Source organism: Pongo pygmaeus, chromosome 11 (genome assembly GCF_028885625.2).
Source record: "Pongo pygmaeus isolate AG05252 chromosome 11, NHGRI_mPonPyg2-v2.0_pri, whole genome shotgun sequence".
Classification (NCBI taxonomy): domain Eukaryota; kingdom Metazoa; phylum Chordata; class Mammalia; order Primates; family Hominidae; genus Pongo; species Pongo pygmaeus.
In genome coordinates, this window is record NC_072384.2 from 113276141 (window position 1) to 113291690 (window position 15550).

A 15550-nucleotide genomic window follows, 5' to 3' on the forward strand; every position below is an offset into this window, starting at 1 on the left:
AAGCAATATCATTCAGGACGTAGGCATGGGCAAAGACTTCATGACTAAAACACCAAAAGCAATGGCAACAAAAGCCAAAATTGACAAATGGGATCTAATTAAACTAAAGAGCTTCTGCACAGCAAAAGAAACTACCATCAGAGTGAACAAGCTACCTGCAGAATGGTAGAAAATTTTTACAATCTACCCATCTGACAAAGGGCTAATATCCAGAATCTACAAAAAACTTAAACAAATTTACAAGAAAAAATCAAACAACCCCCTCAAAAAGTGGGCAAAGGATATGAACAGACACTTCTCAAAAGAAGACATTTATGCAGCCAACAGACACATGAAAAAAATGCTCATCATCACTGGCCATCAGAGAAATGCAAATCAAAACCACAATGAGACACCATCTCACACCAGTTAGAATGGTGATCATTAACAAGTCAGGAAACAACAGGTGCTGGAGAGGATGTGGAGAAATTGGAACACTTTTACACTGTTGGTGGGACTGTAAACTGTTCAACCATTGTGGAAGACAGTGTGGAGATTCCTCAAGGATTCAGAACTAGAAATACCATTTGACCCAGCCATCCCATTACTGAGTATATACCCAAAGGATTATAAATCATGCTGCTATAAAGACACATGCACACGTATGTTTATTGTGGCACTGTTCACAATAGCAAAGACTTGGAACCAACCCAAATGTCCATCAATGATAGACTGGATTAAGAAAATGTGACACAAATACACCATGAAATACTATGCAGCCATAAAAAAGGATGAGTTCATGTCCTTTATAGGGACATGGATGAAGCTGGAAACCATCATTGTGAACAAACTATCACAAGGACAGAAAACCAAACACCACATGTCCTCACTCATAGGTGGGAACTGAACAATGAGAACACTTGGACACAGGGTGTGGAACATCACACACTGGGGCCTGTTGTGGGGTGGGAGGAGGGGGGAGGGATAGCATTAGGAGATATACCTAATACAAATGATGAGTTAATGGGTGCAGCACACCAACATGGCACATGTATGCATATGTAACAAACCTTTTTTGTACATATGTATGCATATGTAGAAACGTGGTGCACATGTACCCTAAAACTTAAAGTATAATAATAGAAAAAAAAGAATAGACTGTAAAGGGACAAAAGTAGAGGAAGGGAGATGGTTTAGGAAATCCTTGGGGTCATTCAAGCAAGACATGATGATGGCTTGAATCAGGATGGTAGCAGGGAGGAGGATGAAAAGTGGTTGGATTTGGAAAATATTTCAGAGGTAAACTGATAGAACTTACTATTAGATGAGATATGGGGTATGAGGTAGAAAAAGAAGTAGAGGATAAGTCCTAGGTTTGGGGTCAAAGTGACTGGAAGGACTGTGGTGTCACTTATTGAAATGGGGAAAGTTTATGTTGCAAGCTAAGTAGATATCCGCCAAGTTGGCTGGAGACAAATGGTATTCCAAAGCCACCATTGTAAGCCAAGGCCTAAAGGTTTTAAGGAGCCTGGCATGTCCGTGGAAGGAGAACATGTTTGAAATTAAAGACATGGAGAATACTAGATGAGGACAGGGAAGGTTGACAGGTGGGGTGGAGGATGTTGCCAGGAGCTATCTCACTAAGATTGAACTAGATTCTTTAGGCTGGAGAGGAATTGAAACCAACCTATTGTTTACAAACTAAACAACAGGTAAAATTAAGGTTACAAAATAGGATATAAATATTATACAGTATGATAAACCAAAAATAATATAGTCAACACAAACCACATTGAAGGAGTTTGAAAGGGGAGAGTGAATAATAATTTCTAACACTTGTAGAGACTCCTAGTTTTTCTTAAGTGTTTTAAGGACTCATTTTTTCAACACAGAGCTCTTTTGAGGCATCTGCTATTATTCTTGCCATAACAGATAAGGAGACTGAGGCATGGAGAGCTTAAGAAATGTGCCTGACTTCATACCACTACTGAGTGGTAGAGATAGGATTTGAATGTTTTAGAGTCCACAACTTTTAACTATTATCCAGAGAGCTAGTCTCTGAACAACGTACGAATCTTTATAGCTGGGAATCAACTTATTCAGAATGAAACTGAAACACAAGTTAAAAGGACTACTTCTAAATCCTTTTTTTATATGATGAAGCCATGTTTATCTGAAGTTCAATAACACATGCAGTTTGAATCTGATTTCCTTTTTTTCTATTAAATTTCCTTGAAGCATAATTAAGTGATTTTTTAAAACAGCTCATTGTTATAAAATTATTTTGACAAATCTCCTTTCCTCTCTACAAATTTCTTTCTCTATGTATGTGAAAGTGATACCTGGAATTAGGTTTACATTTGTGTTTTTGTTTTGGAATAATTTGTTGCTATTTTTTCTTTGTACTTTTCTATAGTGATTAATTTTTAAATTAGGGAATATGTATCACATCAATAAAAAACTACAAAGTGATTATTATAATAAAAGAAAAATGCTGAAGTGGGGATGAGGATTATAAGATTATACCAATCATGAAGGTCATTCATTCTGTTCTTACAATTGTTTAAAAAAGAAAAACCCTGTTATCTACAATCCCCCAAAATCTATTCCCTAGGTTTCAAGTATTAATTCTATATATAAATACAATGACTGTCTACTTTTAGCTGCACTACTTGTGAAAATGTAAATACTTCATCATTCACTAGTGTGGCACACATATATATTGGGATAATGATAGAAAAGCACTTTACAGAAACAGTGTGCCAAATAATGAATTGCAGTAGTCTTGTAGATATTAAATTATTAAACAGGTAGAGGTAAGTTCCTTACATAAAAATTCAATCATCTGTGTGATGAAGAGGAAAGAATAATAGTCTATTATAAGAGAGAGTGGTGCAGCAGAAAATTACACTGGGAATCAGGGTCATGGAGTCTAGTCCTGGCTCTGCCATGGAACCCTAAATGTCTTGGTCAAACCACTTTTCTGGAATTTTGTATTCCTACAAAGTGGATAATGAAACTAAATGATCCCAACACATTTATCGAACACATGCATTTGTATCTGCTCTTGCTCCAAAATGCACAACAGACAGGAATTTTTTTAAAAAAGAAATACCAGTACAAAAATAACACGGGAGAAACAACAGAAAACAGAAGTCAAAATGTTGGAAAGTGGGAAGTGGATGTATGAATGGTAACTGACTTAACAAACTACTAGGCAGAGGCAGGTAAGGGGAACAAGAAACAAGTTAATACCTGTTGCACAACTTTGGAAAGACTTAGGAATTGCTCACTCCAAATACTTCTAAAACGGCAGGATATAGTGAAAAATAGAACTGGCTAAACAATGTGTGTGTGTGTGTGTGTTGGCAAAGGCTGGTGGGGGTGACAGGGAAGGGGTGTAAAAAGAAAAATTATCTCAGCCAGAGAGAAAGGTCGGGTTACCCATAAAGGGAAGCCGATCAGAATAACAGCAGATCTCTCTGCAGAAACCCTATAAGCCAGAAGAGAGTGGGGGTCAATATTCAACATTCTGAAAGAAAAGAATTTTCAACCCAGAATTTCACCCAGCCAAAATAATCTTCATAAGTGAAGGAGAAATAAAATCCTTTATAGACAAGCAAATGCTGAGAGATTTTGTCACCACCAGGCCTGCCTTACAAGAGCTCCTGATGGAAGCACTAAATATGGAAAGGAAAAGCCGGTACCAGCCACTGCAAAAACATACCAAATTGTAAAGACCATCAATGCTAGGAAGAAACTGCATCAACTAATGGGCAAAATTACCAGCTAGAATCATAATGACAGGATCAAATTCACACATAACAATATTAACCTTAAATGTAAATGGGCTAAATGCCCCAATTAAAAGACACAGACTGGCAAATTGGATAAAGATTCAAGACCCATTGGTGTGCTGTATTCAGGAGACCCATCTCAGTTACAAAGACACACATAGGCTCAAAATAAAGGGATGGAGGAATATTTACTAAGCAAGTGGAGAGCAAAAAAAAAAGCAGGGGTTACAATCCTAGTCTCTGATAAAACAGACTTTAAACCAACAAAGATCAAAAGACACAAAGAAGGGCATTACATCATGGTAAAGAGATCAGTGCAACAAGAAGAGCTAACTATCCTAAATATATATGCACCCAATACAGGAGCACACAGATTCATAAAGCAAGTTCTTAGAGACCTAGACACTCTTGTGTGTAGAGACCCACACAAGACCACACAATAATAGTGGGAGACTTTAACACCCCACTGTCAATATTAGATCAATGAGACAGAAAATTAACAAGGATAATCAGGACTTGAACTCAACTCTGGACCAAGCAGACCTAATAGACATCTACAGAACTCTGCACCCCAAATCAACAGAATATACATTCTTTTCAGCACCACATTGCACTTATTCTGAAACTGACCACATAAGCATTCTCAGAAACTTCTTTGTGATGAGTGCATTCTACTCACAGACTTGAACCTTCTTTTTGATAGAAGAGTTTTCAAACTCTCTTTTTGTAGAAGTAAAACACTCCTCAGCAACTGCAAAAGAATGGAAATCATAACAGACAGTCTCTTAGACCACAGTGCAATCAAATTAGAACTCAGGATTAAGAAACTCACTCAAAACCACACAACTACATGGAAACTGAACAACCTGCTCCTGAATGACTACTGGGTAAATAACGAAATATTAGCAGAAATGAATAAGTTCTTTGAAACCGATAAGAAAAAAGACACAATGCACTAGAATCTCTGGGACACAGCTAAAGCAGTGTGCAGAGGGAAATTTATAGCACTAAATGCCCACAGGAGAAAGTGGGAAAGATCTAAAATAGACATCCTGAAAGCACAATTAAGAGAACTAGAGAAGCAAGAGCAAACTAATTTAAAAGTTAGCAGAAGACAAGAAATAACTAAGACCAGAGCACAGCTGAATGAGATAGAGACATGAAAAACCCTTCAAAACAATCAATGAATCCTGGAACTGGTGTTTTGAAAACATAACAAAATAGATAGACTGCTAGCCAGACTAATAAAGAAGAAAAGAGAGAAGAATAAAATAGACACAATAAAAAATGATAAAGGGGATATCACCACTGATCCCACAGAAATACAAACTACTATCAGAGAATACTATAAACATCTCTACACAAATAAACTAGAAAATCTAGAAGAAATGGACAAATTCCTGGACACATAACACCCTCCCAAGACTAAACCAGGAAGAAGTCGAATCCCTGAATAGAACAATAACAAGTTCTGAAATCGAGGCTGTAATTTATAGCCTACCAACCAAAAAAACCCAGGACCAGATAGATTCACAGCCCTTTGTACCAGAGGTACAAAGAGGAGATGGTACCATTCCTTCTGAAACTATTCCAAACAAAAGAAAAAGAGGGACTCCTCCCTAACTCTTTTTATGAGGCCAGCATCATCCTCATTCCAAAACCTGGCAAAGACACAACAAAAAAGGAAAATTTCAGGCCAATATCCCTGATGAACATCGATGCAAAAATCCTCAATAAAATACTGGCAAACTGAATCCAGCAGCATATCAAAAGCTTATCCACCACGATCAAGTCAGCTTCATCCCTGGAATGCAAGGCTGGTTCAACATACGCAAATCAATAAATATAATCCATCACATAAACAGAAACAATGACAAAAAACACATGATTATCTCAATAGATGCAGAAAAGGCCTTCAGTTACAATGTGACTGGAATACGTCAGATTTTTGTATTACACCCCAAATTTATAATGAGTCTGAGCATCACTGGGATATGGTTAGACGCCATCTACAAGGAAGAGAAGATAATCTCACTTTAGACATTTCCAAATTAAAAGAACAAATTTTTGAAGCATCAAAAGCCCATTTAAATTTGGTGCCAGGAACTAAGGCAATTACAGGAGTTGCTGATGGCCTCGCAAATCTTAACCCTGTCACTTGGGTTAAGACCATTGGAAGTACTACAATTATAAATTTTATATTAATCCTTGTGTGCCTGTTTTGTCTGTTGTTAGTCTGCAGGTACACCCAACAGCTCCGAAGAGACAGCGACCATCGAGAACGGGCCATGATGACGATGGCAGTTTTGTGGAAAAGAAAAGGGGGAAATGTGGGGAAAAGCAAGAGAGATCAGATGGTTAATATGTCTGTATAGAAAGAAGTAGACATAAGAGACTCCATTTTGTTCTGTATTAAGAAAAATTCTTCCGCCTTGAGATGCTGTTAATCTGTGACCTTACCCCCAACCCCGTGCTCTCTAAAACATGTGCTGTGTCAAACTCAAGGTTAAATGGATTAAGGGTTGTGCAAGATGTGCTTTGTTAAACAAATGCTTGAAGGCAGCATGCTCCTTAAGAGTCATCACCACTCCCTAATCTCAAGTACCCAGGGACACAAAAACTGCGGAAGGCCGCAGGGACCTCTGCCTAGGAAAGCCAGGTATTGTCCAAGGTTTCTCCCCATGTGATAGTCTGAAATATGGCCTCGTGGGAAGGGAAAGACCTGACCGTCCCCCAGCCCGACACCCGTAAAGGGTCTGTGCTGAGGAGGATTGGTATAAGAGGAAGGCATACCTCTTGCAGTTGAGACAAGACAAAGGCATCTGTCTCCTGCCTGTCCCTGGGCAATGGAATGTCTCGGTATAAAACCCGATTGTACATTCCATCTACTGAGATAGGGAAAAACTGCCTTAGGGCTGGAGGTGAGACATGTGGGCGGCAGTACTGCTTAACAAAGCATTGAAATGTTTATGTCTATGCATTTCTAAAGCACAGCACTTGATGCTTTACCTTGTCTATGATGCAAAGGCCTTTGTTCACGTGTTTGTCTGCTGACCCTCTCCCCACTATTGTCTTGTGACCATGACACATCCCCCTCTCTAAAAAACACCGATAAGTAATCAATAAATACTAAGGGAACTCAGAAGCCAGTGGGATCCTCCATCTGCTGAACGCTGGTTCCCTGGGTCCCCTTATTTCTTTCTCTTCACTTTGTGTCTTTTCCTTTTCCAAGTCTCTCGTTCCACCCAATGAGAAACACCCACAGCTGTGAAGGGGCGACCCACCCCCTTCATCTGGGAAGTGAGGAGCGCCTTTGCCCGGCTGCCACCTCCTATGGGAAGTGAGGAGCACCTCTGCCCGGCCGCCCACTCTGGGAAGTGAGGAGCGCCTCTGCCCGGCCGCCCACTCTGGGAGGTGAGGAGCGCCTCTGCCTGGCCACTCCGTCTGGGAAGGGAGGAGCGCCTCTGCCCAGCCGCCCCGTCTGGGAGGTGAGGAGCGCCTCTGCCCGGCCGCCACCCCGTCTGGGAGAAAGTGAGGAGCACCTCTGCCCGGCCGCCCCGTCTGGGAAGTGAGGAGCACCTCTGCCTGGCCGCCACCCCGTCTGGGAGGAAATGAGGAGCGCCTCTGCCCGGCTGCCCCATCTGGGAAGTGAGGAGCGCCTCTGCCCGGCTGCCACCCCGTATGGGAAGTGAGGAGCGTCTCTGCCCGGCCACCCCGTCTGGGAGGTGAGGAGTGCCTCTGCCTGGCCACCCCGTCTGGGAAGTGAGGAGCGCCTCTGCCCGGCCACCCCATCTGGGAAGTGAGGAGCGCCTCTGCCTGGCCGCCACCCCGTCTGGGAGGAAGTGAGGAGCGCCTCTGCCCGGCCGCCACCCCGTATGGGAAGTGAGGAGCGCCTCTGCCTGGCCGCCCCGTCTGGGAGGTGAGGAGTGCCTCTGCCCGGCTGCCACCCCGTCTGGGAGGAAGTGAGGAGCACCTATGCCCGGCTGCCCCGTCTGGGAGATGAGGAGCACCTCTGCCCGGCCGCCCCGTCTGGGAGGTGAGGAGTGCCTCTGCCTGGCCGCCACCCCGTCTGGGAGGAAGTGAGGAGCGCCTCTGCCCGGTTGCCCCATCTGGGAAGTGAGGAGCGCCTCTGCCCGGCCGCCACCCCATATGGGAAGTGAGGAGCGCCTCTGCCTGACCACTCCCTCTGGGAGGTGAGGAGTGCCTCTGCCCGGCCGCCCCGTCTGGGAGGTGAGGAGCGCCTCTGCCCGGCCGTCACCCCGTCTGGGAGGAAGTGAGGAGCACCTCTGCCCAGCCGCCCCGTCTGGGAGGTGAGGAGCACCTCTGCCCGGCCGCCCCGTCTGGGAGATGAGGAGCACCTCTGCCCGGCCGCCCCGTCTGGGAGGTGAGGAGCGCCTCTGCCTGGCCGCCACCCCATCTGGGAGGAAGTGAGGAGCGCCTCTGCCCGGCTGCCCCATCTGGGAAGTGAGGAGCGCCTCTGCCCGGCCGCCACCCCATATGGGAAGTGAGGAGCGCCTCTGCCTGGCTACTCCGTCTGGGAGGTGAGGAGCGCCTCTGCCCGGCCGTCACCCCGTCTGGGAGGAAGTGAGGAGCACCTCTGCCCGGCTGCCCAGTCTGGGAGATGAGGAGCACCTCTGCCCGGCCGCCCTGTCTGGGAGGTGAGGAGTGCCTCTGCCTGGCCGCCACCCTGTCTGGTAAGAAGTGAGGAGCACCTCTGCCCGGCCGCCCCCTCTGGGAAGTGAGGAGCGCCTCTGCGTGGCCGCCACCCCGTCTGGGAGGAAGTGAGGAGCGCCTCTGCCTGGCTGCCCCATCTGGGAAGGGAGGAGCGCCTCTGCCCAGCCACCACACCGTCTGGGAAGTGAGGAGCGCCTCTGCCTGGCCACCCCGTCTAGGAGGTGAGGAGCGCCTCTGCCCGGCCGCCCAGTCTGGGAAGTGAGGAGCGCCTCTGCCCGGCCGCCCAGTCTGGGAAGTGAGGAGCGCCTCTGCCCGGCCGCCCTGTCTGGGAGGTGAGGAGCGCCTCTGCCTGGCCGCCACCCCGTCTGGGAGGAAGTGAGGAGCGTCTCTGCCCGGCCGCCCCGTCTGGGAAGTGAGGAGCGCCTCTGCCCGGCCGCCCGGTCTGGGAAGTGAGGAGCGCCTCTGCCTGGCCGCCCCCTCTGGGAAGTGAGGAGCGCCTCTGCTCGACCGCCCCGTCTGGGAAGTGAGGAGCGCCTCTGCCCGGCCACCCCGTCTGGGAGGTGATGAGCGCCTCTGCCTGGCTGCCACCCGGTCTGGGAGGAGAGGAGCGCCTCTGCCCGGGCAGCCCCGTCTGGGAAGCGAGGAGCGCCTCTGCCCGGCCGCCCTGTCTGGGAGGTGAGGAGCGCCTCTGCCCGGCTGCCCTGTCTGGGAGGTGTACCCAACAGCTCCGAAGAGACAGCGACCATCGGGAGCGGGCCATGAGGACGATGGCGGTTTTGTTGAAGAGAAGGGGAGGAAGTGTGGGGAAAGGAAGGAGAGATCAGATTGTTGCTGTGTCTGTGTAGAAAGGGGTGGGCATAGGAGACTCCATTTTGTTCTGACTAGGAGAAATTCTTCTGCCTTGGGATGCTGTTGATCTATGGCCTTTCCCCCAGCCCCGTGCTCTCTGAAACATATGCTGTGTCAACTCAGGGTTAAATGGATTAAGGGCGGTGCAAGATGTGCTTTGTTAAACAGATGCTTGAAGGCAGCATGCTCTTTAAGAGTCATCACCACTCCCTAATCTCAAGTACTCAGGGGCACAAACACTGCAGAAGGCCGCAGGGACCTCTGCCTAGGAAAACCAGAGAACTTTGTTCATGTGTTTATCTCCTGACCTTCTCTCCACTATTATCCTATGACCCTGCCATATCCGCCTCTCCGAGAAACACCCAAACACCCAAGAATGATCAATAAATACTAAAAAAAAAAAAAAAAAAAAAAGAAAATTCAACAGCCCTTTATGCTAAAAACTCAATAAATTTGGTATTGATGGAACATATCTCAAAATAATAAGAGCTATTTATGACAGACCCACAGCCAATATTGTACTGAATGGACAAAAGCTGGAAGCATTCTCTTTGAAAACCAGCACAAGAAAAGGATGCCCTCTCTCACTACTCCTATTCAACATAGTATTGGAAGTTCTGGCCAGGGCTATCAGGCAAGAGAAAGAAATAAAGTGTATTTAAATAGGAAGAAAGGAAAACAAAATGTTTCTGTTTGTAGATGACATCATTGTATATTTAGAAACCCCATCGTCTCAGCCCAAAATCTCCTTAATCTGATAAGCAACTTCAGCAAAGTCTCAGGATACAAAATCAATGTGCAAAAATCACAAGCATTCCTATACACCAATAATAGACAAACCAAGAGCCAAATCATGAGTGAACTCCCATTCACCATTGCTACAAAGAGAATAAAATACCTAGGAATACAACTTACAAGGGATGTGAAGGATGTCTTCAAGGAGAACTGCAAACGACTGCTCAAGGAAATAAGAGAGGACACAAACAAATAGAAAAACATTTCATGCTCATGGATAGGAAGAAGCAATATCATGAAAATGGCCATACTGCACAAAGTAATTTATAGATTCAATGCTATCCCCATCAAGCTACCATTGACTTTCTTCACAGAATTAGTAAAACCTACTTTAAATTTCATATGGAACCAAAAAAGAGCCCGTATAGCCAAGACAATCATAAGCAAAAAGAACAAACTGGAGGCATCACACTACCTGACTTCAAACAATACTGCAAGGCTACAGTAACTGAAACAGCATGGTACTGGTACCAAAACAGATATATAGACCAGTGGAACAGAACAGAGGCCTCAGAAATAATGCCGCATATCTACAACCATCTGATCTTTGACAAACCTGACAAAAACAAACAATGGGGAAAGGATTCCCTATTTAATAAATGGTGCTGGGAAAACTGACTAGTCATATGCAGAAAACTGAAACTATACCCCTTCCTTACACCTTATACAAAAATTAACTCAACTTGGACTTAAGACTTAAATGTAAGACCTAAAACCATAAAAACCCTAGAAAGAAACCTAGGCAATACCATTCAGGACGTAGGCATGGGCAAAGACTTCATGACTAAAACATCAAAAGCAAAGACAACAAAAGCCAAAATTGACAAATGGTAGCTAATTAAACTAAAGAGCTTCAGCACAGCAATAGAAACTATCATCAGAGTTAACAAGCAACCTACAGAATGGGAGAAAATTTTTGCAATCTATGCATCTGACGAAGGGCTAATATCCAGAATCTACAAGGAACTTAAACAAATTTACAAGAATAACCAAACATCCCCATCAAAAAGTGGGCAAAGGATATGAACAGACACTTCCCAAAAGAAGACATTTATTTAGCCAACACACATATGAAAAAAACCTCATCATCACTAGTCATTAGAGAAATGCAAGTCAAAGCCACAATGAGATACCATCTCATGCCAGTTAGAATGGCAATCATTAAAAAGTCAGGAAACAACAGATGCTGGAGAGGATGTGGAGAAATAGGAATGCTTTTACACTGTTGGTGGGAGTGTAAATTAGTTCAACCATTGTGGAAGACAGTGTGGCCATTCCTCAAGGATCTAGAACCAGAAATACCATTTGACCCAGCAATCCCATTACTGGGTATATACCCAAAGGATTATAAATCATTCTACTATAAAGACACATGCACACGTGTATTTATTGCAGCACTGTTCATAATAGCAAAGACTTGGAACCAACCCAAATGCCCAGGAATGATAGCCTGGATAAAGAAAAGGTGGCACGTATACACCATGGAATACTATGCAGCATAAAAAAGGGTGAGTTCATGTCCTTTGCAGGGACATGGTTAAAGCTGGAAAACATCATTCTCAGCAAACTAACACAGGAACAGAAAGCCAAACCCTGCATGTTCTGATTCATAAGTGGGAGTTGAACAATGAGAACACATGGACACAGGGAGCGGAACATCACACACCGGGGCCTGTCAGTTGGTGGGGGGACAGGGAACTGATAGCATTAGGAGAAATATTAATGTAGATGACGGGTTGATGGGTGCAGCAAACCACCATGGCACGTGTATACCTATGTAACAAACTTGCATGTTCTGCACATGTATCCCAGAACTTAAAGTATAATTTTTTTTAAAAAAGGATAAATTCTCATCTTTCATAATAAGGAATTTATAGGTAATATATAAAACTAAAGAGCAAAGACATAGCAATAAAGCATGTTACTTGGAAATATAGAATTAAATACCAGAATGTGTAGCTCAAAGTGTTGCAAATGGTTGTCTTAGGTTATAGGGAAGTGAAATGGGATTGGATGTGTCAGGGTTCTGCTGCTTTTTATAGTAAACTCACTGTTGTTTTTGACTTTTAAAAACATATATACATATATAATATCTTTTCTAGCATGTATGTTTTACTTTTAACAAATTTTCATTTATCTATGGAAGCAATCTTCAAGCCTACAAATGTGCCAGGAAAACTTGATTTTTACCTTTGGATGCACTAAACTACAAACATTTTTATGTTATATCTTAAAGTCAGAAAGAGAAACATATGTTTGAAAATAAAGTGATCATACAGAAGTTAGATCAGGCCAGGCACGATGGCTCACAGCTGTAATTCCAGTACTTCGCAATGCCAAGGTGGGCAGATGGCTTGAGCCCAGGAGTTTGAGACTAGCCAGGGCAACATGGTGAAACCAAGTCTCTACAAAAAATACAAAATAAACCCACCAAAAGCAAGTAGTTGGGCTTGGTGGCACGCGCCTGTAGTACCATCTACTCCAGTGGCTGGGGTGGGAGGATCACTTGAGCCCCTGAGGCAGAGGTTGCAGTGAATCTTAATCAAGCCACCTCACTCCAGCTTGGGTGACAGAGCAAGACCCTGTCTCAAACAACAATAACAACAACAAAAGTTAGGTCAGCAAACATGCTAGGTTTTTGTTGTGTTTTTTGTTTGTTTTTTAATGTTCACCAGTTGAAGTCTGAGTGATTAGGGAATCTTGAACCTGGATTTTTAACTATACTATCAACAGCTTTAACTCCTTCCTCTCTCACTTCCCCAGTAATCCAGTTTTATAAAATTTAGATGAGGTTAGAATTTGTCATTTGTTCTAGAGTAATGATTTGGTTATTATTATGTATAATAGTTTAATATTAATATTACTAAAAACTAATTTAATTTATAATAATTTAATTATTATTATTATTGTAGGGCCATGATCGTAGTCATTGTTTCTCCATGTTGTAAGTCACAGTTTGGGAATATGCAGGTTATTAGGATTTATTTAATCCTTCTGTGCCTTTCCCAATTGTGTGACTTCATGTGGCCTCCTTACCAGCCTAACTGGCCTTTACTGGGAAGCCTGTCAGTACAGCTATTATTTAATAACACTTGGGTTGTCAAAATTCTTTCCTTTGTCAGAAGGACACCCGCCCAACTCCCTACCCCCACATCCTTGGAATAATATGTTAGAATGACAGCAACTCATGATGGAGCATATGTGCTCTATATCGTTTTGTTTTTCTTCTATCAGCTACAGGTATGTCATTAATGCTTATAAAACTGTTTAATCCTTTAAGCCTTGTTAAATTACTTGTTATAATTATTGCCTAAATGAGTGATTTCTGTACATTATTCAATACTACCAAAAACATATTCACTCATTATTTTTAAATTTATTCACAGGCAGTTTCATAAAGCCTTCTCTTGGCCTTTTATTCTATTGAGAAAGATTAAAAATAATGTATCCTAAAAGAGTTCTTTTTTATTTGTTATTCATTTTAACCTCATCCCTAAATGAGACTTTGGCAATATAATCATCATCTAGTACATATTCAAAGTACACTCAAAATTTGGTGATTCCTTCACTAGCCATTGATGTAATTTAATCTATATTAAGGAGAGGAAGCTCTTACATTACACACTATTTCATGATGTTAAAAGATAATGGTTGATCACAGGAACCACACCCTTCCCCTCAAAGGAAGAAAATTAAGGAGAAGTTACTGTTTCTTTCATGTACCCATTTTCTTTACAGGACACAACTGATAAAAGTTTTCAGGAAAATAAATGGCCAAACTGATACGTCTTATCTTTTGAAAATTTAGAATTCATAGATATTTTGATTACTACAATTAAAAATTATCTAAAAATTGAGCCATTGGGATAGGGTTTAGCAGGGGGATTAGAGTGAGGTTTGAGGGTCCAGCTGATGGAACGTAGGAAGAGTAACAGGAAATGACTGTGGCCCATCAAGACACACTGGAGGTTTGATGATTTGCTTCACCAGCTATTGCTAAATATTAGAAGAACAAGAAGTTCAACTAACACAACCTAAGCTATTACTATAAACTTAAAAGAATTATTTAAGTCCATGCAAGGCAAAGCAAAAAAAAAGAAAACTATATAGTCAGAAAAGGCAGTAATGGTAAGTGGAATTAACCATATGAGATTTTTGCAGAGAAAAGAAAGAGGAGAAAAAGAGAACATATAAAGCAAGAAAGGAAAAGAGCTTGTCAAGAGGCTTTTGTGTGAAAAAGAAAAAAATGTAGATAGATGGCTTACTGTTTACAACTGTATATGCTTAAGAGACAACGGGCATATCTAAAATAAGAATTAACTTAAAATATCTGAGACCTGTTGTTATTATCTACAACATGTAGCTTTGACAGAGATATCAGAGTATTAAACTACAGTAGTTCAGAGACCAGTGTCCCTTTATGTAGTATTTTAAAATATACTTTAAGAGAGATCTACATCAAAATCTGATAATTTATCTGGTCTGGAATGTTCTCTTTGAAATTCACCTTATTAATAAATTACAAGAAAAATAAATTTTGTTTTCTGATATATATTGGGTATTTGTACCCTCCAAATCTCAAGTTGAATATAATCCCCAGTGTTGATGGTGGGGCCTGGTGGGAGTTGATTGGGTCCTATGGGGCGGATCCCTCATGAACAGCTTGGTGCCCTCACAGTAATGGGTGAGTTCTCACTCTGACTTCACATGACATCTGGTATTTTAAGAGTGGGGCATGTTCCCCCTTCTCTCTCTTGTTCACTCTTGCCATGTGATACACCAGCTCCCCTTTTGCCTTCCTCCATGATTAGATGTTTCCTGAGGCCTTACCAGAAGCTAGGCAGATGCTTATGCCATGCTTTTACAGCCTGCAGAACTGTGAGCCAAAGAAACCTCTTGTCTTCACAAATTACCCAGCCTCAGGTATTTCTTTATAGCAACACAAAATAGACTAACACAGTTTTTTAAATTTTTGTTTAATAAAAATTTATTTAATTTATTAATTTAAATAATAGCTTATTTAAATTAATTATTAAATTTTATAGATTTCTAAAATTGTATTAATTTTTTCTAATGAGTATGCCCTGTATTCTATGGTGGCAACAAAACTTACCAGTATAATGAGTCCTTTAAGTGTTGATAGCCCTAATCAACTCTGATATGCTATTATCTCATGCAGGTTCCATTTTCCCACATTTATCCTTAATATTTATAGAGGTAGAGACTAACAGAATTCTCACGACACATCAACATGGCATAAGTTTTAGTTTGGAATTGCTTGATAAACAATATCTCACCAGAGTGCAAAAATTAAAGGCGACATATTACAATTTGAAAAACATAAAACAAATGATTTTTAAAACTAGTTAAGCTACTTTTTAAAATCATAAAGTGATGTTTAATAATACATTGGGACAAAATAAAGGAAACTGCCTTGGGGGATTAAGAAAAAACAA

General features: G+C 42.2%; 1 protein-coding gene across 1 annotated transcript in view; it reads left to right on the forward strand.

The window, feature by feature from the left end:
* The window catches only part of LOC129031782 (PC-esterase domain-containing protein 1B-like), a 73921-nt gene extending 58904 nt beyond the window's left edge, over positions 1–15017 (forward strand). The window contains exon 2 of the transcript XR_008501121.2: positions 14906–15017. The gene's annotated coding sequence lies outside the window, so the exon portion shown is untranslated. The remainder of the gene's footprint in view (positions 1–14905) is intronic.
* The last annotated feature ends 533 nt before the right edge of the window (positions 15018–15550 follow it).